The sequence below is a fragment of the Rhipicephalus sanguineus genome, chromosome 9 (assembly GCF_013339695.2).
Source record: "Rhipicephalus sanguineus isolate Rsan-2018 chromosome 9, BIME_Rsan_1.4, whole genome shotgun sequence".
Taxonomy (NCBI): Eukaryota; Metazoa; Arthropoda; class Arachnida; order Ixodida; family Ixodidae; genus Rhipicephalus; species Rhipicephalus sanguineus.
The window spans coordinates 56,693,986-56,717,290 of record NC_051184.2 but is presented as its reverse complement, the minus strand read 5'-3'; the positions used below and the strand labels follow the sequence as shown (position 1 = coordinate 56,717,290).

The 23,305-nt window shown below is 47.5% G+C and overlaps 1 long non-coding RNA gene across 1 annotated transcript; it reads left to right on the top strand.

Annotated features, from left to right (window-relative positions):
- Window positions 1–320: 320 nt before the first annotated feature.
- LOC119404147 (uncharacterized) lies at window positions 321–23,220 on the top strand. The gene is made up of 3 exons (XR_005186187.2): window positions 321–409; window positions 16,561–16,606; window positions 22,990–23,220. It is a non-coding gene; the product is annotated as an uncharacterized LOC119404147 (long non-coding RNA).
- Window positions 23,221–23,305: the final 85 nt, after the last annotated feature.

Below are 23,305 nucleotides of genomic sequence, written 5' to 3'. Positions count from 1 at the left end.
GCTGCGCTTTTTTTTTTTTGAACATGCACATCATTGTAAACGCACGGGCCTCGAGCATTCTGCCTCCATCGAAACGCAGCGGCCACGGCCGGGTCGTGTATTGTCTGATGAAATAAAGCGAGGAAGTGGGATGCCTTTTGTTTGGGGAGTAGCGAATCTATAATTAATGAGCATTAATAAAACCGTGCTTTACTGAGCCACTGCGTCAATGAAATCGAACTGTGATTTCACAGCTTGACAATGAAACGTGACTCATCTGCCTTTCTGTTTTAAAGGTCGTGTGAGTGGTACTATAAATAAGAGGCCCCATCGCACGGGTAAATGCATAATCGCTCTGTGGCTTCCTTAAGACTACTGCCATGGGAAGATATACAGTAATGGTCCTGATTTTCTTACTCTGTTTTGCTGTGTAAGTGAAATATGTTTCTTTTTTCATGTTTCGGCTTTTCTTAGAACTTAAAATATCATATACTTCCTATAGTGATACAACATTGTCGGCTTTTAGGGCTTCCAGCATTGTTTGCTTGTTTGTGGGATTTTACGGCTGAAATTGACTCAGCCTGTGAGAGACGCCGTAGTGTAGAGCTCGGATAAATTCGACCAGTTTTTTAAGCACAGACCATTCCATGAAAAATGCGATAGTGTATATCATGGTATGCCTGGCATTTTCCGAGCGTGCCCAGGCATGACACATAAGAATACCAAAAAGAAAACATAACTAAATAAAAGTTTCGCCCGCAAAGGCGAAACAAGGAGTGCGATGGCATCAAATTGCAATGGTATGCGAAGTGAGGCTACCCACCTACTTTTTAAGTGCTCTTTAGATAGCGGGGCTGTCGTATGCTGTCGTAGCTTGGTGTAACGCAGGCAAAACCACGTGTACCATAGCCATCTATAGCATACTGAGCGCTTGCTGCCAAGAAGAATTCTTATTCGCCTTTTCTTTGAGCGCTTGGTGATGATATGTGCAGAGCACATTAGGGTCCCGCAAAACCAAGAATCAAAATAGAGACAGGGAGAGAAAGGGTAAAGGGGAAGAAATAGATAGAAATGAAGAGAGGCAAAAATACAGAAGAAACGAAAATATAGGAAAGGACAGAAAGAGAGGATGAAAGAAAGCAAAAACCAAAGAGGGACAAAGAAGTCTGCCCCGCTCCGCACTTCCCTCAGGCTTGGCAGCCCTAGTGCGAAGCTGCCCTAATTTTTCGATATGAGCTCCCGTAATGCTGCGAAACGCTAGTTTAATGGCGTTTTTCACTGGGAGATCCGGAGCAGGTTTTTTTTGCTCCGTGGCGACGAATCTGAATTTCACTGGTAGATTCGGAGCGGGTCCGCGCGTTTCACTGGTAGTTTCAGGGCAACTAGCTCCGAGGCGGATTGCTCTCACTTGCTCCGCCGCCAAGTCGCGGATTCGGGCGGAAACACGACGGGCAGCATACGTCACATCCGTCATCGTGCGTTCGCTGAGCGGCTGAGCTTCGCAAAATGGCTGCGTTCGCTGCTGTGGTGGAACTTCTATTTAGCGACGAGAGCAGTTCCAGCAGCAGCTCGTCCAGCTCAGACGAAGAAGACTGCGAAGAGACGCAGGTGCTGTACGAAGGCTTCTTTCGGGAAGCTTTCTCGGAGCCTCTCGGAGAAGATATGCTTGGTGTGCGTTGAGAAAATTCCGACGCGCCTGTGATATTCTAAAGCAGTAGGACTTCTAAGGCGGCAGGTACGTAACTACTCAGATGGAAAAAAATCCTGCTCAGAACGTGCCGCATTTTTGCGAGCGCCGATTGCGGCCGTTGCCACGTGCACCTACCTACCGTACGACTATGTGACCAGCCTTCACGCGTAGCTATCAAGATTTATCATTACGGGCAGAATTTATTATCAGTGTGATGTACGTAGCACTTACCATTGAGATCGTTCCCGCCGTTCCTAAGCACGCCCAGCAACAGGCGACGCACAGCCAGAGTGAGTTACAACTGTTGTATTTGTCGAATATTGGGAAGCAGGCCCCCACTTCGGAGCAGCTTTTTAATTGGAAGACACCGTGGCGAAAAGGAGGAAGAAGGGCAGCCCGGGGGGGACGCGTTTTCGGGGTTGCGACCGCAGCGGCCCACGATTTGGAGGCGACTACGAGTACGGGAAGAGCGGAGAACGTCCTTGACATCGTCGTTTTACGACCTACACGCCCACCCCGTGAAAGAACACTCCCTCTGTTCTCCAAGTCTGCTGCACGTGCGGGGTGCAGAAAAACCTCTTTTGACTGTTCTTGTGTTTCTGTATTTCTATTTTCCTTTTTTTCCCTCTCTACGAGAGCACTGTAAATGCGTTCAAACCGAGCGGACGTGTTGATTCTCTGTCGTCGTCCAACCTACTAAAGAAAGTTTTGCCTCCCCGCTATTCTGCCACAATAACAACAAAATTGTATCCCTGCTGTTCGCGACTGCGTGGTCGAAATGCACGCCTTGCAGTGGCGGCCAAAGTTGCCATGGAAACCTAGAGAGCGGAAAAGGAATTGTTTCCGGAAACGGTTCACGTGACTTCCGGGGCGTTCCCCCGCGGAGCATTCCCGTGTTCCACTGGCAGATTTGGCTTCATGAAATCCGAGTGCTCGCTCCGGGATTTCAGCGGCCGCTCTGGATCTCCCAGTGAAAAACGCCATAAGTGAATACAGCCGAATCACGGAGTGCAGCTGTTATCCTGCTGCCTGTCGACTCAAGAAGTGAACGGCGACATCACAGCACATATGCGAGCCGCCTGGTAATGTCTGTCGAGAGGGCGAATGCCAGGTTTTACCAGCGCGCCCTTATGATCAAATTCAGCAGCGTCTGCTGGAAAGACGGCACTCCTCCCCCCACCCCCTTCGCCACTCCCCACCGGCGTGTCTTCATGTCCCTTCGCCCGACTAAAGATGGGCGGGGCGTTTCTCTGCTGCTTGAGAACCCATCGATGACAGCCCTCGCAGGCGGGGCGATGTTATCGCTTGCGTCCATTGTGCGACAGAGATCGCCGGCACGTTTCATCAGCCGCGTTCTGACCCAGCGCTTGCATAATTTTACTCGTCCGCATAATATACGATGGGCGGGGCGATGTAATCCACTAGGACTTTATACAAAACATGACATCGAGGGGCGAATACCCGCGGGTGTCCGTACAATTGCTATCGCAATAAAACTGTTGTTTTTGCAACATGTTTGCTGTCACTCTTTTCTACCAAAAGGGTCATATGAGTAAGCAAACAAGAAACTACATATGAAAGACTAAGGTGAATGAAACTTCCTGTCTTTTATTTCGCCGTGGCGTTGATATTGACGTCTTCTGCGCAAGTAAAAATAACTGTTACAGCGGAATACTAATTGCCAGATGAAGCAGTTATATTCTGCATAACCAAAGACACAGTATCAATGTTTTTGCACACCTGTCTTACAAGCAAACCGCTCACGAATAACAATTTAAAAATATCAGTGGGTTAGCATGGCTCTGCCAGGATATACCTAGCGTAAGATAACGATCAGCTGATTATTCTTAGCTGTCCTGGTTGTCTAGGATTACCTTGATTTGGATGCTTAGTGCTGCTTCAATGACACACACACACGGTATACGCATTATGTGACACATGTATATTTATTTTTTGCCCAACGCCATTTCCATATTGCCAAAAAGACAGCTCGGTCGTCATTGTAGTAAGAAGCTGCAGTCCCTATGGCCCCAACGCTCGTCGCAGCGTCATATGGCCACTGCGCAACGGAGGCGCACAGCTGGGTGGGCGCCGGCGCCAGCATGTCTACCGCGGCTATGACGTCACTCCTCTGCATTGCGCACATCGGCGAGGCGCGCGCAACGGCGGCGGCTCTGGTGCGCCAGGTGTGCGCCAGGTGTGCGCCATGTGACGTCTATGCTCCTCGCCCATGCGCAGCTCGGCTCTTGCACTGCCACACGAAACTGCTCGAGCTCGGCAAGCGTGGCTGAAGCTAGAAAAATATGTGTTGTTACAGGTTTAAATAGAGTATACGTCCACTGTTACCGGACCACTTTCATAAAAAAGTGGTATCTATTTCCTGCTGTTTCAGTTTTTTCAGTCTATGTAACTGCATTCTGGTATATTCGGCAGTATTTATTAAACTTTAAAATAAAATAGACCACATTTTATGCTTCCCGTAGAAAAATTATTTCTAAGGTGCTGTAAATGAGGCTACAATAGGATAAATCATTGCGAGAGAAATTATATTACACTCTCAACGGATTTTGCCGACCGTGTTTCAGACATGTGCAGTTATTACAGAATGAACAGGTGGGTCTAGAAGAACAATCGTCTACTTTCAGCACCACAAAGTTTCCACAGGTTTGTCTAGGTTTCTTTTAATACATGACACGGTAATGGGGGCTTTTCATGGGCGACAAAGAGAATACACAAAGACGTAAATAGGTCCGAGACAGTTTACATTCACGCAGACTACGACAAAAATCTGGAAACATCTGTATCTATATAGCCGCGTGCCTAGGCATGGCCTCCGCGATTAGCTTCGCATTCATGCATCGGAAAACTCAATGGTGTATCTCATTGTCCTAGTGGTCGTGACAAATGTCGCTGCACAGTGCGTCCATGCGTTGTCCGGGACTTCAAGCCAACTGGTTTGGTGGCCTGCAATGGCCACATACTACCATGACGCCATTAATGTTTGGACGTAGACCAGGAGAATACAGCAGGCGAGGAGAGAACCAGGTCTCTATAATGCAACCAGCCAGCGGCTGCGTCAGTCACGTCGGAACGCCGTGGCTGCCATTACAACAGCTTCATCGGCAGGCGGGCAGTTCACTCGAAAACCACACTAGGAGGTTATGACAGCACGACACTGGTGTACGGAAGAGCACGGCCATGAATCGGAGCTCGTCCTGGGTCCGCAGGGTAGCTGGACGCCCGGCCGTCAGTATCCAGCGCTCGAACCGTCGGTCGGTGATCTGCCCTACGACTATATCACGATGATGGTAATGTTCCTGGGATTGTTGGCACCTACACACTCAGGGGGATCAGCCAAGAGTCGTTCAGATCATATAACCTGATATTTTGCATTGAAACCAGTTATGAGATCACAACAAGGGACATTTTAGGGCCGTAGTGGTCCGCCGCCACCGGTGTCCTTAACGGATATTGCGCGAAATAAAACAAAAAAAAGCTAATAAGAAAAATATCCAGGATGGAACAAGGTTCGAACCTGGGCCCTCTGCGTGAGAGCCTGTATTCTACCTCAGAGCCATGCCGGTGCTTGAAACTGCTTTGCAAAAAGACCCTATTGGCCTCGAGGCCCACCACTGCAAACGCCGGCGCCACCGTCGGCGTTGTATCGTATGTATGGCACTTGATAAAGGAAAGCGCCGGTTCTGTTAACATCCTTACAAGTTTTGCGCATGCCCACTAACAACAAACACGCGTCAGAAGATTATCGTGAATGTGTTCCCTATCCTACCGAACGTATAAATAGCTGGGAAAATTAATCAACCTTGTTCTTTGTTGACTGACACTTGGCTCGATCGTATTCTTGGCACGAACCCAACGAAACATGGTGTCAGAAGTGTGGCTCACCCACACGCAACCGTGATGGAATTCTTAAAGCCCCCTGATTCATTACGTCTAAGCGGCGACATTGCCAAACAATGGAAGCTTTTTAAGCAAAAATTTGAGCTTTTCCTAACAGCCTCGACATCAACAGAAAAGCTTTGGGATGAGAGCACGAAGACGGCCCTGCTGCTTAGTTTGGGAGGCGACAATGTACTGGCAATCTACAACAACTTTACTTTCACTGAAGACGCTGAAAGACAGGACTATGCGACCGTTATCAAGAAGTTTGACGAGTATTGCGCGGCGCAGGTGAATGAAGTACATGAGCGGTACTTATTTCGACGACGAGTGCAAGCAGAAGGTGAGCCCTTTGAACCATTCGCAAGGGACCTTAGGCACCTAGCCAAATCATGAAACTTCGGCGTAATGGAAAGTTCGATGATCCGTGACCAAATTGTATTTGGAACGAGCGACGACAAAGTGCGCCAGAAGCTACTACGGGGTAAGGACTTGACACTTGTGAAAGCTGAGCAGGTATGCAAAGCCGCCGAGTTGTCAGAGGCACAAAATCAAGTCTCGGCACGCGAGCAGCGCCAAATCGACCGAGTCCAGACCCGGCCAAAGGAAACTGGTTCGTCCGCAGTAGTTGAATGCAGTAGGTGTGGCCGGCAGCACGGCTCGAGAAATTGCCCTGCGTTTGGACGCAACTGTAGGTGGTGCGGAGGCAAGAACCACTTTGCTGTGCGATGCAAGAGCAAGAGACAAGTGGAAGAGGTCCGGACTGATGAAGACTTCACGATTCTGGACGTATCCGTGGATGCCGTTGCAAGCCATCGTGACTGGGTAGTGGAAGCACATGTGGGCGGGAAGCGCATGAAGCTCAAAGTGGATACCGGTGCCCAAGCCAACCTGTTGCCGCATAGTGTGTACCGCACACTACAGCCAGCAGCGCAAATAAGAGAAAGCAGCTGAGTGCTACGCTCATGTGGGGAAGGAATCATCAAGCATTTTGGAGTAGCCAGCCTGAAGGTCACCGTTGGCAAGACGGCGATTGAAGTCGACTTCTTCCTGGTAAAGAAAGGACGCGCCATTATCGGTCTTGAAGCAAGCGAACGCCTGGGACTCTTTGTGAGGTCAGTCAATGCAATAACAACGGGACCTCCAGAGTTCATGTAGGAATACAAGGACGTCTTCACCGACACCGGATGCCTTCAGCGGCCGCACAAAATGATGTTGCGACAAGACGCCGCACCTACTGTCCAGATGGCTAGACGAGTACCCCTGGTCCTGCTGAAACCACTGCGAGCAGAACTCGACGGGATGCTCAAGGCCGGCATCATTGCCAAGGTTGAAGACCCGACGGACTGGGTAAGTCCATTAGTTATCGTCAAGAAGGACGGTCAACTACGGATATGCATGGATCCTAAAAAAATCAATGAAAACCTGAAGCGGGAGCACCTACAGATGCCTCGTCGCGATGATATAGATGCCGAGCTGGCGGGAGCGCGGTACTTTTCACTAGACGCCAAATCCGGATTTCATCAAATATCGTTGCACGAAGAAACGTCCAGAATATGTACGTTTGCGACCCCGTTTGGCCGTTATCGCTTCCTCAGGCTTCCTTTCGGCATCTCCTCAGCATCCCAAGTGCTTCAAAGATACATGAACGAAATCTTTGATGGGATTCCTGGCATAACCCTATTGAAAATTTATCCACCATGTGGGATGGTGGATTCCACCATCCACCATTATGGTGGATTATGGTGCTGGAAGATGGTGGCACATGGTGTATGCTGGATGCTGGCGTATGATGGATGCTGGGAATAGCGGAGCGTAAAACGGCTCTACAGCGTCGGGACCATCGTGATTAGCTGTTACACATAAATAATTGCATAGAAGGCGATGTAGAAAGCATTAGTACAAAAAAAGAAAAAAAAAGCCGTATGCAAAAAAAGAAAAACTGCCGCCAGCGGGAGTCGAACGTGCGACCTTCGGATCTCGAGCCAAGTACTTTACCACTACGCCACGCTGACAGTTGCTTTGGGTTCTGCAAAATGACTAGTCAACATACGAATACACCGTTTGGCTTCAGCTTTGTATGTCTCATACTGGACACAGACGCGATCTTCACATCGTACTAAAATTTGCATAGTTATTAAACGCGAACAAACTGCTGCCGGTAACGAATGGCACGTCGATAATGGCAACAGCGCTAACTTTCTTGTAGAATTCACAATGTAACTCCAAAAAAAGTGTCAAGTGGACCGAGGAGCGGGTATAGTGAACCGAATGTTACAGCTAAGTTTAATTGCCGTTTCTCGCTTTTTCCAAAGAGCGACATGTGCAGAGGCTTTATGTCGACTCAAATCTCATTCGATACATACGCGCGTACAGTTGATTGAGTATATTGTGATGCTTTTTTCGCGCAACCTACAGCGCAGCCGTGCCGGCGCACTGATCTGACGCTGTATCATTAGCTACAACTGCAGAACAGCTCGGCCAAACGCAAGTGCAGTGCGCGGGAAAAATATGCCATCATATTGGTTCAGTAAGGCGTTCGAATTGACAAGTCTATGTTCTCGCATACGTGTCAGAGAAGCGCCGGCGAGTGCGACCGGCGGCGGTTGGTGAGCGGAGGCGTTTGCTGGAAGCGCGTCGCATCTATGCTGATCGCTTCTTGTGCGGACACCGTACACAAGAAAAAACGCTTCATTTAGGTTAGCCGATGCCACAGCTGTGCTGTAAAGTCATTCGTACTCATCGGAATCGTGTATCCTGAAACCCAGAAGTGCCGATAACACGTAGACGGACTCGGTCGGTAAGCTATGCCTAACCTTTGGTGGCAATCATGGTGGTAGAATATGATGGTGGAAGTGATACTTGGTCGGGCTTATCTCGACGCAGGCCGAAGGTAAAAGTTTGTGCATTTTAGCTTCGCACGCATTTCCACTGTTACCTTAAAGTGCCGCTGAGGTAAGTGAGTGTGCAAGAATTGCCAGAGTTGCGTTTCTAGCGTGACGGTATCAAGCGGCGGCTGTTTTCTGGTCTACCCGCTGGAAGGGCTCATTTACTTCTCGGCAACTGCGCGCCGATGTAACACAGATACTGTCGCTGTTCACACCGACACTTCTAGACTTGTAAACATCACAATGGAGCAGCACATCGCGGATGTAAACCTGAGAAGTACGTGCGTAAAATGTAAACATTCACGGCTGCTGTGCTCCACAAATCTTGAGGCGGTTACGCCACATGAATAAAAAAAAGCGTGCTGAAAAGCTTAATGATCGGCGTTGGCTACTTTGAACTGTAAACATATTTTTCTACACATTGAACAGCAAAACATTAGAAGTGACAGTGATTTCACATAATGTCACGTGCACTTCCATCCTGCCACCGTCATCCAGCTTGTTCACCAAGCCATCCACCGAAACACGTTTTGCTCGCCACCATCAGCCAGCATTTTCTACTTAACACCAAAAAAAGGTCGCCACCACCACCACCATCTGCCACCATTTTTCCACTCTCGCCACCATCAGCCAGCATTTTCCACTTAACACCAAAAGAAGCTCGCCACCACCACCACCATCTGCCACCATCAGCCAGCATTTTCCACTTAACACCAAAAGAAGCTCGCCACCATCACCACCACCATCTGCCACCATTTTTCCTCTCTCGCCACCATCAGCCAGCATTTTCCACTTAACACCAAAAGAAGCTCGCCACCACCACCACCATCTGCCACCATTTTTTCCACTCTCGCCATCATCAGCCATTATGACCACCACAGTTTCCACCACATCCGCTATTGTTTCCACCTTGTCCACCAAGAATTCCAGCATCCACCAACCCACGATTTTCAATAGGGCGAACGAAATCTTTGATGGGATTCCTGGCATAAGTGTGTATGTCGACGACATCCTAGTGTGGGGCACTTCAAGAAAAGAGCACGACGAAAGGCTAGGAGCAGTCCTTCAGTCCGCGCGTAAGGCGGGATTAACATTCAATGCTCCAAAATGCAAAATTGGTGTCACAGAAATTTCTTTTCTCGGCGATGTTATTTCCGAAAAAGGCATACGGCCAAGTCCTGATGCTGTCGAATCAGTTTTACATATGCCGCCGCCGAACGACAAGAAGGGAGTTGACCGAATGCTAGGTGTCATCAAGTATTTCGCAAAGTTTGTACCAGCACTTGCAGAAAAAACTAAGTTGCTTCCAGACCTGATCAGGAAAGACCGTATTTTCGACTGGACGGATAACCATGCCAGAGAATGGGACCATATCTGTGCCACTTTAAGTAGCCAGCCTGTTCTGGCTATCTTCGACCCAACGCGTGACACTAAAATCTCTTCAGATGCATAGCAAAACGGCATCGGCTCAGCGTTGCTACAGCGTTACGGGGATGCTTGGAAACCTTTCGCGTATGCTTCACGAGTACTCTCTGACACCCAGAAGCGTTATTCCCAGATTGAGAAGGAGGCACTGGCTGTGGTATATGGGTGCGAGAAATTTTACCATTTCTTGTATGGGCGCAGGGTAATCCTCGAAACAGACCACCGCCCCCTGATCAATATTGCAAAAAAGGCAATCGCTGACATGCCACCGAGACTGCAACGTTTCTTTTTACGTTTGCTAAAATACAATTTCAAACTGCATTTTGTTCCAGGAAAGCAGTTCGTGTTGCCTGACCTGCTGTCACGCGCTACTGTCGGAAAACCGAAAAAGGATGAAGAAGACGTTGAAGTTCACGCCGTAAGTGTTGTGTCGTCACTTGTAAGCGGTGCTACGTTAGAACGCCTATCAAAAGAAACTCGAAATGACAGCCACTTGCAAAGAGTCACTTGCCTCCAGAACAACCAACCTGGGCAGGGGCAGTTTAAGCAATTCGAAAGTGAATTGTCGACTGTGAGCGGTGTGTTACTGAAAGGGTGCAAAGTCGTGGTCCAGTATGCGCGAAGAAATGTTGCAAAGAATCCATGATGGCCATATGGGACTGAATAAGAACAAGGAACGCGCGCGCCGCTTGGTTTTCTGGCCTGGTATGAACACTGATATTGAAAATCTGGTAAAAAATGCTCAGTGTGCCAGAAGCACGCATACAAGCAACATGGCGAACCGCTTCTTATTCGCCCAGTACCTGCGCACGCATGGTGTAGGGCAGGTGTAGACATCTTCCAGTATGCGGGCAAGTCATATCTTTGCGCGTATGATGCCTTATCTAATTTTCCAGAGGTAGAGAAACTTCAGGACACGTCAGCAGCCGGTGTCATTGATAAGCTAAGCGCAATATTTGCAAGATACGGCATACCTGTGCAAGTGTGCACTGACAACGGACCGCAATTCTCCAGTCGTGAGTTCCTGCTCTTTTCAAAAAGATACAATTTCGAGCATGTCACTTCCAGCCCGCGGTTTCCACGCTCAAATGGTTTGGCCGAGAAAGGAGTCCAGGTGGTTAAAAGAATCCCCAAAAAAACAACCGAGGGTAGAGACGACTTCTGGCTTGGATTGCTCGGTTACAGGTCCTGTCCCCTGGAAGACGGCCGATCGCCAGGTGATCTGCTGTTTGGCCGACGGCTGCGAACGCCATTGCCGGATTTTGCGGAGGTTCCCAGCACGCCTGTGCGGAAGCATCGACAGGCGGAACAACCAAGACGACCCCTGGCTCCATTGCAGCAAGGGCAGGTCGTGCGTGTGCGCGGAGATCGATGGGAGACCAAAGCCAGGGTGATTCGAGCGGAGAAACCAAGATCCTACCGAGTGGAGACAGAAGACGGCAAAATGCTACGTCGAAACCGGCAGCACCTTCTTGCGACAGCCGAACCGTTCAGCAGGGAATCATCCACCGAAGATGAAAGCGAGACGAAAGCGGCAACGACGGCAGTGTAGGCCAACAGGCGTCTTCGACCGAGCGTGCACCGGGGATTTCAAATGAAGCAAGTCCATGTTTGAGGAGATCGACACGCCAAAAAAGACCGCCACAGCGGCTATATTATGGAAGCAATTTTGAGCAATGCTCTTAACTAGTGGCAATATTTTCACTTTTATTGATTGTACAGAAAGGAAGATGTATCGTATGTATGGTTCTTGATAAAGACAAGCGCCGGTTCTGTTAACATGCTTACAAGTTTTGCGCATCACACTAACAACAAACACGCGTCAGACGATTATCGTGAATATGTTCCCTATCCTACCGAATGTATAAATAGCTGGGAAAATAAATCAACCTTGTTCTTTGTTGACTGACACTTGGCTCGATCGTATTCTTGGCACGAACCCAACGAAACAGGCGTGACGTGCTTGGCAGGATCACGTGGCCTCAGCGGCCGCGTCGGCTGCTTGTGGCGCACTGCCGCGTGTTTTGAAAACGAGTTTCAAGTCCCACATGCGCTGCGGTCTGTTCAAATGCGGAAGTTTTCTCTCATTTTCTACTCAATTGAAACCATTGTAATAGTGTGGCTGCCTCCGAAGGCGACGAACATGGGGCTCTACCGCTCGGTGCCGCAGTGCCGCGTTTACGCAACGGAGCCCAGTGTCAGCCTGCACCGGTAACCGCGGGACAAGAAACTGCGTGAAGTATGGGTTGTAAAGCTAAGAACCGGCAAGTAGCGATCGGCTACGAGTCTTTTGTGCAACAAGCACTTCCGCGACGAAGACTTTCGTTACTGCGTCGGGCCTGCGATGTTCGGTGAGTAGCAGACAGCGCTCACTGAGACTGATGACTCGCGCGCGCTTCCCACCGGCAAATGATGCCTATCTGCCAGAGGATGGTAAAAGCGCTGTCTTTTACCACGTGCGATGCCACCTCAGAACCCTCCCGTGCGACCTCTTGATCGTCAGCGCCGTGCTCAGCGTCCACAAAATCGGCTGCAGATGCGCAAGTCATTGTTTAGATACGTTGAATTAAAAAACGCACAGGGTCCCTTATGCATTCGTTAAAGATGACTAGCAGGCGAAAGCCATCTTCTTCTTGTCAGTCGATGTACTGATTCTCCCGCGCCCCCCACCAAAAGCGTTCTGCTCCTAGCGCAGTTTTACACGGCCTCCGTGACCAAACACGGAGGCAATATTAAACGACCATGGCGTGTGAATACGTCATCATGTGACGTCACGTTATGTGACGTCATAATGATGGTATTTTGGCAATCTGTGACGACATGACGTCATATGGTGACATCATCACATGACCATTATTTTGCATCACTCGTGTTGACACCGCCGACGCGGGACGCCGACGGGCAACCTTCCCAATTGATGAGGCATGCATTGCTTCATAAGCTACATAAATTTTGCGTTGCTTCATAAGCTACATAAATTTTGCATTGCCTCCGTGATCGGCCCACTGATGGTCGGCCCACCGGCAACACCATGTATTTTCTTGGAGCCTCATTTATTTACGTGGGAAAGGTGCCACCTTGTTGGTGTTAGACACGACACTGCTGCCAAAAGTGCTAAGGTACTCGCCAAATAATTACTATCCTGTTTGGCGGCTGCTGGTTGCTGCAATAACTTCTATTTTATTCACCGCTATTTCAAGTTCATGTGGGTTCTAGTTCACAGCCGACGTTTGCAGAACAAGTCCGGCAAACGTTACTGTATTTTCTTTCTTTTCCTTGGCGTCGCATGTTACTACATGTTCGGTCTCGTAGACTGGTTCTCCTTCCACCAGCAATCTCGAAGTGGTGAAGCTTTGGTCTATGAATTTGTTGATGACAGAGAGCGGCAAGTTCACTGGAATGCAAAGGGAACGATAACTAAGCAGCATTAAAAAAGACGTCGCATTTGCTCACGTTTTGTGTGAGCACCAAACGAAACGAATGCACTAAATAAAGAAACAGAAGCAGCGGCATTTGCCCGCTGAGAAGATCGATCAATACGCAGTGCGAGACAACTTGTCAAATGACATTGAAACGTACCCAAATTTAGACCGAAAAAGAAAACAAAACACTGAATCGTCGGGACGGCAGATCACAAAGTTGCCATGCGCACCGAGGGCGCAGTTGTAACGAAGTTGTTTTTGAACTGCTCTGATAGCGTCCGCTCAACATTAGTTGTTTGTGTGCTCACAAATTCTCATATTTCGTGGCCTAAAGTTCACAGCGTGGTGCCAAAACGCGCTCGTAGCAAAAGCGAAACCATCAGTATGAACATACATGCAGACGCTCACACATGCAGAGGCACTGTCAGTCGTCGCGAACCCGTGCGATCGCTGGCTTGAGGCTTCTTTCTGTTATGCTCCGTTTGGTTACACAGGCAGTCTACTCTAACGAGATATTTCACGTAGTTTGCACTCAGCCAGCGACTACCTTTTACGCGAGAAGCCGGTTCAGGAGTCTCCAACGCGGTGACCGCGTGAAGCGGGTGCTCGGTTTTCTGCAAAGAGACAGCGACTGTAGACTGTCTTGTACTTTCAGTTCATCGAAGATGATTATTTTGACGTTAAAGAACACAGTTCCTTTCGAAAGTACTTACAGAAATACCCTGGAGGGCTTCCGCGAGGTGTTTTTGTAGAGCGCCGACAGCAAAACCTATGCGGAGCACGCCGACGGTATCCTACCTAGCACGCAATCGAGGCGCGTCCGATAGAGGGCGACTCCGTAACTCCTCGAGGCCAATACAGCATTCATGTCGGGAAGGAACCACACTAACATATGTAATGTAGTGCGGTAAAAGAGTAAAATAAAAACCAGGCGCCACACAAAGCGAATTCTGTAACCAGGCGTCACACAATGCGAATTGCGCAACGAGTGGGTTGTTGAATGCTTCCAACCCATTACAAAGAGCTCAACAGTAATTCTTCATCGTAATCAGCCACAGCCTCAATAAAGTGCACAAAATGCCTTACAGGTGTTTAGCGGGTAGCACGTTTCTCCGTAGATTGAAGGAAAATTGCATATTGGCTGCTTCCCTACTTCACAAAAATTATGACGATTTATAGCGTAATGCGTTCCTCGCAAGTGCATGTATATTTTTTGCCAAGGAAGCCTATAAGGCTCTATGATCCATTTCCTAATGGGCTCAATAAAGTGAATTCTCTCTCTCTCTTTCGCATTTTAACGTATGTTATAAAGCGTTGTGGGAGAGTGAAATAACGACCGGGCGTCGCACAATGCGAATTACGTAACTGGTGGGTCGTTGAAAGCTTCCAACCCACTACAAAATGCTCAGCCCTAATTATTCTACGTCACCAACCGTCGCATCAACAAACTGCACATAATGCCTTACAGATGCTACATCGCTTCTCCGCAGAATGAAGAATGACGTCGTGGTGGATGCTTCCCAACTTCACAAAAATTATGAATCGGGGCGTAGTGCGTACGCTGCTAGTGTTGTTGTATAAGTAGCCACAAGAGAGTTTATAACGGGCTCTAGAAATGCCGCTCTTCCAGCCTTCGCTGTGAGTGTGCTGCGTTTTCCGTGGAGGCCTGGCGTTTTTTTAAGTGCTAATAGATATTACAGAGTCAATTATAACGACCAGTAATTTTTAATGAATTCAGATTTATCCTAGACCACGTTGCATAACCTGCCAAACGATCAAAAATCATTATGTCAGGATGGCATAATTTAAAAGTTATTAGCGGTTGATGTGTCGAATAAGACGATTCCATTCGCATATGCATTTATCTATAGCACAGCATATATTCCCATCTGAGTGCCCCAGCACAGAAGTCCCTAATGACAGTAGTCACGCACTGTACGTTTGTTTGTCTCCTCCACAATATCGCATATACCCACTTAAGGGAGTGGCCAAGACTTCATATCTCAACATTTCTCTAATACTTTAGGAGTGCTTATTCATAAAGACGGAAATGAGAGCTATTAGGCTCACCACACTTCCCTTTTCGTGGTCCGTGATCTTCCTCTTTCACAATCACCATCACAAGTTCTCTGGCCTGGGCCACGCCCTCATCATCACAAGTTGGCTTGTCCTAACATTGCCTTGTCACGGCCACGCGTTACATTCCACATCATCGCCTGCCTATAAGGTCCAAATCGATAACACCGACTCACACATCGTTTGTTCTATGCGGGAGTAAAAGTGGACCAGTGCTGGTGACGAACGCCTCTGATGCAGAGATGAAACTAGCCGGCCATTTTCGTAGCACGAATGGCACGTGCGATTACACCGCTCCCCTTGCGAGGTATGCCGCCTCTATGGATCGCTCAAGCAGAGAGTAAACACTCCCTATCGCTAGAGCAGGCAGCAACAGCGATCTTTGATAATGAGGGCGCTCTGTCTCGACAGTCATCAGGAGAAGGCTCGCATATTCTTGTAAGTGCTGTGCCCTCACTGCTCCGCGTTGAGACGGTAGACAGGATGAAATTGTTTCGCTTCCTGGAGCGTCGTACTTCCTTGCTTCGTACAGTATTAAATTTGTTGCTATCACATTCGCTGTTTCACCCTTGCAGTGAAACTGTCATTTTTTTATTATAACACAGGAACGGCCTCTGGAATACAAAGTGAACCGGGTTTAACACGCACAATATCACACTACGTTTTATTGCTCAATTGCTTCTTCATAATATATTTCTGGGTGGTCATCTCACGCATGTCAAGTTGGCTTGCTAACGCTCCTGCTTGCCTGGTGCAGTGCTTACTGCGTAATAACGTGAAGCCAATCATGCCATGACATTACGTGATATCTCCTTTTTCTGTAATATGTGTTGTCAGTGCACGTTAAAGAACACCCTGTCGTGAAAATTTCCGGGGCTCTCCACGGCGGCATGCCCCATTATGAATTTGTTGTTCTGGCACGTATAACCCCAGGTCTTATTATTCTTATTATTTCGTTAAACAGCTGCGTTTTAAGCGGTCTTGTGAATGAGTGAAGTGGAGAAATGTTGCTGAGCTATTGTTGGGAGATCAATAGATAAGATATACGAAAACTTTTTGCCAACGCTGAGCTTGTCATATGATATTGCCTTTAGACTGCCGTGTGAAGAGCCAGAGTGCATGTGAATGCGCAAAGTGTTATTTTTGCCTGCACAAGTCTAAAACCCAGTTTTCACGTTTCCAGTCACAGCTGCAGCGCTGGTAGAAAATTGTGTCACGGTTATTTAATGGTGAGTATTTAGCTGCGAATTATTTAATATCTTCCTCGCAAACATCACATTTCCTTTCCCGATATGACAGAAGAAGCTAAAGCAAGTTCCACACCTAGAAAAGTTCAGTAAACAGCAAAGCTGGCAAGCATGCAAGCGCCACCACCTGGCAAACGCAGATTCAGTTGTTTTTCATTATTGTTTCCTTTCTTCTTTTTTCAGCCATGCTTCTTTCTTTTTAACTCTTTCTACATCTTAGTCTTCTTCCTTCTTTTTTTCTTCTGTTTTTATCGAATTCTATATTCACCTCTGTCCTCCTTTCCCTCCTCCTAACCCTCATATTGGCCCTGGTTACTCGAACTTTTCTTTCCCATCCCTTGCTATGCTATACTGTAAATTGTTAGGCTCTGGTTTACCCTCTCACAGCCTCCTTTCTCTCTTCTTCACTCTACCGGTTGTCCTCCTTGCCCTGGCTTCCCTTTCCTATCTCCTTGCTAACCTATACTCAGAGTTGCTAGTTCCGCTTAGAATAAGCGGACTTTGGCTTCTTTTTTCGCCGAGTCACTTGCAGGATTCTCCAGTCGTTTGTCGCTTTTTTGGGGGCTTATTTGCATTTTTCCAGCAAATATAACTATTTTAGTGAACAGCACTTTGTCGCGGATTCTATAAACTTCTGTCGGTGACACGAAAAATGCTGCACATGCGATTGAAAAAGGACACAACGTCGTGCTTCAGTAATTACCAAGTCATTGCGGTATTGCCGGCAGCGAGCTCGCCGATGAAGCTGCCAGAAAAGCACACGCAAAAACAAACCTGGTTTCTGTATCTTTACCATGAATTGACGCGGCAAGTCACTTGAGTAAGCTGGCGCAGATCATTACGCTGTAGAAGTGGCAAACATCACAATTCACATACCACCGATTTCATTCTCTCGACACAGTAGCAGCCGCAGTCGTCTCTACGACTGCGCCAGCAACTTTGTGTTTCCCGGGAGGAAGACTGTGTTGTGCCGTCCGCGTCTGGATGTAGTATTCACAAAATGCCTACTAATGTCGAATAAACTATGGGGCCCCTGTTTAGTTATGGCCGGACTGACGCAATTTGTATGTATTTGTTGTATTTGTATTTTTGAAGCAATGTATTATACCCTGTTTTGTTTTGCCTACATTGTTCCATAATATGTTGTATTTCCACCCTGCTAAAATCCCCTATGGAGATTGCAGTATCTGTAAATAAATAATAAATAAAAATAAATAAACTTTTCGTGCACCCGATATAAGAGACTTGGTGTCAGCAGTTGCAGCTCGCGCTTTTAGGGGCGAAGCTCCTTATAGCGGCACCCGTTCGTCCCTCGTAGCGTAGTATGTAACCAGTCTTACGCTTTGACCTGCAAGGTGGTGCCGGTGGGAGATTTTTCCTGTGCGTTGTTGAACAATAAAAAATTCGCAGCGTTAGCTAAAAGCCGACTTCTTCTGTCTCTCATTCCCATTAACAGCCATTCTTTACCTCCAAGGTAGTGCCTGGTGAGATTTCTCCTATGCGTGATTAAACAATAAAAATTTTGTTCAAAACGCCGTTGATTGATGAAATAAACCAACAAAAGACGCCAGATGTTTTGTAAAAGCAAAACGAAAGAACGCCAGATGTTTCTAACGAAAACGAAAAGACGCCAGCTGCTTAACGAAAGACGCCAGATGTTTTCTAAGCAATGGTTTTCTAAAAAATGAAAATTCACAGCGTACATGTAAAATTAAAGTGCGCTGCAAGTAGTCATAACTCATCGAACCTTTAGTATAAACGCGCCCGATCTCACGTCGGTGATGATGTACTGGGCAGAATTCACGGAAGATTCACGGTTTACCGATGAACCTCCACAGTTTCGCCCACTCATCATCATTCACACCGTGGATATGCTGTGATTTTTTTTATTTCGTTGTGTTCCTGGTCGAGCACTTAATTTTCATTTTAGTGACGCCGTTCGGATGCATGTGCGACCCTTCGGATGCACGCACTGTTCGCTTGAGCATTTCTCTCTTGAGCGTAAACAAGCTTTCGCTTCCACCTGATCAATATCTGTTCGCGGTGAAATAGTAAAACGATATGTCCTGATAGGAGGACAGTATTATTCATGGGCTAAAATTAGCCCAGTTTCCACCCATACACGTCTCGAGAAAGGATGGATGCTAGAACAGCACATATTTCTCAAATCGGGGAATTTCGTGCTGAAAGGAGACGGACTGTAATAAAAAAAAAAATTGGCAGATCCCACGCGTTGTGGGAATCGGTTTCATGCGAAGCATACAGCCAGTACTCCTATGCTGTATTTTACGGCTTTTAGCCAACCGTTACGAGGAGGATCGACGTGTTTTGTAAGTGCAGTAGCTATGTACACATCGTGGGCTTACCAGGCACGTCAACAACGCTGGCGTTTAAAGGGGAACTTATGGTGTGACGTAACGTCAGCCCTGACGTTAGAGTACATACGTCAGTATTATCAAAACTAAGTGCACTTTATGGTGCAATCATGTGAATATCACACGTACCTTTCGTTAATGTAGTTTGTGGGGGTAAAGCAATGCTTCAATATAGCTTGCTGAATCATAGGGATACAAATCTAATGTTTATTAGACTGCTATAAAGTCGGAGCCAACACTAGAACTACAGACGTTAATCTACTATGACGCCTGTATCGTAGGAGCACATACGTAGTGTTTATTGCTTTCTTGTAAATTTAGATAGCCAGCACCAGAAACAAAGGTGACGTTCCACAGACATTACGCCTGCATAAACTGTTTTTCTAAACCAGTTTATAGACCTGGCGCGGCTCTGTGGTAGAATACCTGATAGTCACGCAGAGTGTTTGGGTTCGATTCCTCCTGGCATCATAATTCTTATTCGTTCCATTCGTCGGGTCAATGTTGCAGCTGTCAGTTTTCATTAACGCTCGGTCATTTAAATTGCCAAAGTCTGTTCTCACCGCTCCTGGGTAGGTATAAACTATCAATCACCTGTGGCGCGTACTCGTGCACCGCGGCCCGTGGTAAACGGGTATGTGCCACACGTGTCTGGAGGAAAAGGTTTGACGTTGTATGCAACAGGATTTTCACGTTATTCATGTCATGACCCGACAGTCGTATTCGTCATGTGCTCTTACCCTCCCATGACTATTTTGGACTATACCAAGTTAAGGAGGCGATCATGAGAGCACCCAGACGTAGGCGGCTAGATAGATAGATAGATAGATAGATAGATAGATAGATAGATAGATAGATAGATAGATAGATAGATAGATAGATAGATAGATAGATAGATAGATAGATAGACAGACAGACAGACAGACAGACAGACAGACAGACAGACAGACAGACAGACAGACAGACAGACAGACAGACAGACAGACAGACAGACAGACAGACAGACAGACAGACAGACAGACAGACAGACAGACAGACAGACAGACAGACAGACAGACAGACAGACAGACAGACAGACAGACAGACAGACAGACAGACAGACAGACAGACAGACAGACAGACAGACAGACAGACGGACGGACGGACGGACGGACGGACGGACGGACGGGTGGGTGGGTGGGTGGGTTCTGGGTGGGTAGGTAGGTAGGTAAGGTAAGGTAAGGTAAGGTAAGGTAAGGTAAGGTAAGGTAAGGTAGAAACGCTCAAAGTACTAAAGGTTCGCTAAGAAATGCTTCGCATTTAAAACGTAATACTACCAAAGACGAATTCATACGTCCTTACAACGACCTACATTAGGTAAATATTGAGCAGTTTCCATGCTTCCCTTCGCGAATCGGGCCAAAATAAATGCAGTGACAGAAAAAAAATAGTTGCCTTCAACGCATTCAGAAGATCCAGGAGCTGATTCTTCCCTTCGACGCGAAAAAACGTCAATGCGCACGCTCATATGCCGTGCGATCTACTTTCTGCCGCGGTGTGCACCGCCACCGGATGCCTCGATAAACGCGCCTTCTCGCGGTAGCAGGTCATTGCATTTTTTGCTGGGGAGCGCTTAGGACGGCCAGAGAGAAACCTGCCGGCGCGCAATCTCGGAGGCCATGACAAATTGCTGGAACTGTTGTACGGTTTCTTAAGCAACTTGTTGGCATGGGTTACACTGTAAGCAAAAGTTAGCCGAGATTGAGGTTTTTGCGGCTCATTACGTCTGAAAACTCCCTCGATCCTAAAATTACTCCTAATGCTGGAGTAAAAGTGGCACATGACATAGTTTTACCACCACCTCTGAGGAACGTAGTAAAAGGATGTCATAATCTAATTTTACTACGTGCGGAGGTTTCTGTCATGTGAATATTAACCACTGTTTGAGAGTTTATTACCATGAGACCTCAAGCTCCCCCGCTCCCCCTACTTCGGCGGCTGTTGTCCGTCGATGAGCGCCCCTCCATTTGCAGTGAAGGTACGCGAACACCACAAATGGCTGTTCTTTTTCTAAGCTGGTATGGCATTGTCGCGCCTCATGGCTGACCCTCAGCTTACGCACTTTCACTGGAACTGGAGCTGCAGAAGCACAACGAGCGAGAAAAGCAGTCTGTGAACGAAAGGACTTGCTCGAATAAAAAAAAAACCTTCTTGAAAGCCGTACTGCAGATTTTCGCATATCGCTGGCCTATGTCGTCTAGTAACCCTGGAGTGTAAGAACCTTGCGATGTATATGTCCGATGGCAGTGATGGCAAGTTCAACTCGCGCCGGCGTCCGGCTGCGCACAACGGGCCGCATCTGAGGTAGTGCGTCTATCATCGAGCGGCTGTGGGCGCACGAGCGCAAGGCTGCGAGCGTGGACGCCGCGGATACCTCGCTTCCGTGCCGACTCGCGAAGAGTTACGCAGAACACTCCCAGCGGCAACAAAGTCAAGCTGGTGTGATCCTCCGTGGTTGCTTCCTGGAGAGTGACTCTTACTCCTAGCGATAACAAAAAGACTTCGCTATGTCATCGGCACCGAGCCGGCCAGCAGCCTGTGTGAGTTCGTCGCCGGAGCAGGTGAAACAAGCGCCGCCTAAATTTTGTTTCCCAGAAAATTCCGAACTGTGTACAGTCCAAACTGTGTATTTCGCACCAAGCGGCCGCCGCTGTGAAACATCTAGCGCGGAGGCGAGCCCTGATACGAGGCAGATGGAACCAGCGTGTGGCCGCCGGTGCACTGCGAGTACGAGCACGGTGAAAACCGGGCCTGCCAGCCGCATCGTTCGTTGTAAGTTCATCGCTTCGTAAGACGCCGCGAATAGCGGATACCTATTTATAATTTGTGTGCAAAATAACGACGAGGATAATTGCACAGGAAATCGCCAGCTGTCGTTCATCGTATAGCCGTGCTCCTTGATAAGGCCTATCGACGCTGTCAGTAAGAAGCCGCTACAGGCGAGGCGCCGCTCTACTTCGCCGAACGTTCCTGTATATGTGCTGCTACTGTGTTTGCACACCGCTGCGCAATGAAAAAATTGTTGAGTGGCCGTGAATTCTAAGTGCTTAGGTATATTTTGCGGGTTTGTGCATCAGCACTGCTAATGCGGGTGAGGCCAACATGGAGTGCCAGCGAATAATTGGATAATCAAAAAGGTGAGATAAGGCGGCTTTATACTAGAAGGATGATCTTAGCCATGGCGACTTGCCGCCAACCTTAAAGGTTTACGCGTGTGCTGTGAATCTTTTGTTCAAGCAAGCAACGCATACGTCTCCTACCGGCACTACATGGCAGGTCAAGATGCGGTGCCTATATATACCGGGTGGCCGATCTACAGTTGTGCAGCGCGAGCAGTCGGTTCACGTGGTGTTTTATTCTGCATTCGTTGTGTGTGTGTGTGTTTGTGTATGTGTTTCTCTGTATATGTCATGGACACCGTGCTTTCTACGTTCAATAAATTCGAATTTCGATGGATCATGGTGCAATCGCACCCCTTAATTTTTTTAGCCACCAGAAGTATCCGTGAGAACAGAGTTAGGGAGTAAATAAATACTACTACATCAGCCAGGAGAAAATGTCAACCGATAAATTACTCTCAAAATATCACCGGAAAAAACACTGTAAAGGCAGTAAAAAATTACTCTTACTCTACTTGCTAAAACGCTCAGCAGGGTAAATAATTACTACCGTTTGCGCGTTCAAAAACTCAACATGAGGGTAAATTTTTATCTCGATTGGTATGTAGTAAAAAAACCTAGAAAAGGATGTGCGCTGGAGAAAAACCAGTTTACTCCCATTTCTGGCTATTTTTGTTTAGTGTGTAGTGTCAATCGTCTCTCATAAGCGCAAATGGTTATTCTCCTTGCAGCTTTCACCTTTTGAAATTGCCCTTTTACACTTAATAAAAAAGAAGTATACGTGGGCTTTTTTAAGGATGATCCGTAATACATCGTCTAATGTCTCTTCCAGCTATGCGATGACTACGGCCGATGCCCACAAAACTGCACATGCAAAGATTATGGTGGGGGGCAATCGGACCCTGAAAGATTCTGTGAAGGCAATAAGTGATGAAAGTATTCGTGGTGAAATTATAGTCAAATAAACAATCAAGAGGAATTATTTGGTGACTGGCTGATTTTCTTTCTCTTGCTAGAAGCACTCTTCATTGATTTCTGTAGAGATGCGACGGCCAGCGCTGCTCAACAAATGGGACTCACATACGTACACGAAATATGTATTCTGTAGCGTAATTACGATGATCCGCGACACGTGCGTTTTTCTTCCT